Genomic DNA, 2500 nt, shown 5'->3' on the forward strand with positions numbered 1-2500 from the left:
AGTATGTTTCGGCCAATCAGTTACAATCAAGTATCCTCATGCCATGTTCTGACAAACCCTTGTAAAGAGAAACCTGTCTAGTAAGCATTCAAGTTCTCTCCATTAAGCATAAAACCTTATAGTATTTGAAAAACAAAACATTTTCTCACAATTAATAAAAATTATTTACCAGGGCATGTTTGTAATTAATCAAAAGTGACTGTTCCAGGGCAGTTTTTATAATATTTAAACTTTGTGACATTAAATATAGTAGTTTAAAAACAGAACATTTTTCTGACAATTAATCGAAAGTGATTTTTACTAATGCATTTTTGTAATTAATCAGAAGTGATTTTTCAAAGACATTATTGTAATGTTAAAACTTTGTAACATTAAATATAGTATTTAAAAAACGAAAACTTTTCTTACAACTTATCAGAAGTGACTTTATCAGGGCATTTGTGTAATTAATCAGAACTATTCTAGGGCATTTTTTATTAAATATATTGGAAACCATTTTGTAACATTAAATATATTGGAAACCATTTTGTAACATTAAATATATTGGAAACCATTTTGTAATATTAACTATATTGGAAACCAAAAAACTATATGTAATGTTACAAAGGTTTTTTTATTAAAATGCCCTGGAAAATCCAATGTTTAAAATGCACAGTAAAAGACACGGCTTCTTCTTACAATAATGTCCGGGAAGAGTCATTTCTAATTAGTTGTAAGAAAAAGTATCTGGGAAAGTAAATTCTGATTTATTACAAATATTTCCTGGAAAACTCACTTCTGATTAATTATTAAAAAACATTGCTTTTTTTTTCTAACTACTTTATTTATATCACAATATTAAAACATTTTAAGATCTTGAAGGTGGGCCACATTCTAGAAACTTTCTGAGATTTATGTTTTTCCCCACATACTTGCTAGCTGCAACTTCTCTCTCTCTCTCTCGCTCTCTCTCTCTCTCTCTCTCTCTCTTTTATCAACAGTTTATCCTCTTTTATATCTCTTACTACCAATAATAAAATTAGGAAAAACTGCAGTGATTATTCCAAACTATATCGCTTAGCCAATCAAACCGCTTGAAATAGAAATTATACCTGTGAATCAACATAAATGTCTGTTCACTCCTAATTTTTTATAAGTGACAGAGTTAGTACATAATCTTGTGAGTGGAAAATTTTTCTGCCTTTCATTTAATATTTTAAATGAAAATATAAATCCAGATAAAATCGATTAAAAAAAAAAGATTTTCACGAACGTACATTGATTTAAACAAGATGTCAGAAACAGAATTAATTTCATGGTTGCAGGCAGTAATCCATAATGCACAATAATCTCACAAAGAGACTAACTTTATTTTGTTTATTAGAGAAGAGAGTACACTTGTTTAAACAGTCGCCATTTACAAAGACTATAAGCAGCAGACAATATATGTATGTATCATAAAATTCGACTGCGAAATTATCAAGTTGCACCTAAAAGCCAGGTGCTTGAAGTGATGTCTTCTATATTCTGATGAACTCGTGCATAGAACATTTTCAAAATCCGTTGAGAAATGTGGAAATGCATTGAGGCAATACACACACGCACACACATACACAAACAGATTTCCACTGGTAGTCTTCACTGTTTTTACCTTGAATTATTCTGATAAAATATAATCCCTGAAGACTGAAGCCCTCATCGTTTGTTCTAAAAATTGAACCGCTTATGTGTCTCATATAGACATCAAGTATTGATCCCAGAAATCCAGATTCATGTATATTAGTAATAGGACGATTCTAGTATTTTTCCCGATTCCGATAAAATTACCGATTCTGATTCTGATTCTTTATAAATTTCTAAGTATTTAACTATAAAAGTGTTATTTTGTCCCGATTAGCATAAAAACACAGCTTAAATGTGCCTGTATATTCTCAAACGTAAAAACACACTTGCGAGAGAGTGGTCTAAGAATTTTAGTCATACTGGAAGTTTAAATCTATAAATATTTATAACTACAAGCAGTAGAAGATGTTTCTTAAGCCAAAATCAAATAAAAAATGATAATTTAAGGAATCGGTGTTGGCATCAGAAAATAGGCCCAAATATTTTTGATTCCAATACGGATTCCGATACCCCAAAAAGCTCTGATTTTTCTGATTCCCGATTCTGGTACCGATTAATCGCCCCAAAACTAATATATATATATATATATATATATATATATATATATATATATATATATATATATATAATGATCGTCACTTCTTCACAGAAGACCATCTTTCCTTTGCATAAATTAAAATTTCATGTTTAAATGTATTGTACGACTGGTCAACGCCGGTCTACCAGCTAGTATATATATATATATTCAGATGAGTATATATATATATAGCCAGTAGAGTTTAGTTTCGTAGAAATACAGCCAATGAAATAACATGTGTCTACCAAAGAGTGCTCAATGAGTGAACAGAGCAGATATATTAAATTTATTTATACAAACATTAATGGCTACATATGTGCA

At 29.8% G+C, this 2500-nt stretch overlaps 1 protein-coding gene across 1 annotated transcript in view; it reads left to right on the forward strand.

Moving 5' to 3' along the window:
* LOC145248236 (perivitellin-2 67 kDa subunit-like) overlaps positions 1-2500 on the forward strand; it is a 14935-nt gene that overhangs the window by 6392 nt on the left and 6043 nt on the right. The window lies entirely within an intron of this gene.

Source organism: Euprymna scolopes, chromosome 26 (genome assembly GCF_053919585.1).
Source record: "Euprymna scolopes isolate OS-2025 chromosome 26, ASM5391958v1, whole genome shotgun sequence".
Taxonomy (NCBI): Eukaryota; Metazoa; Mollusca; class Cephalopoda; order Sepiida; family Sepiolidae; genus Euprymna; species Euprymna scolopes.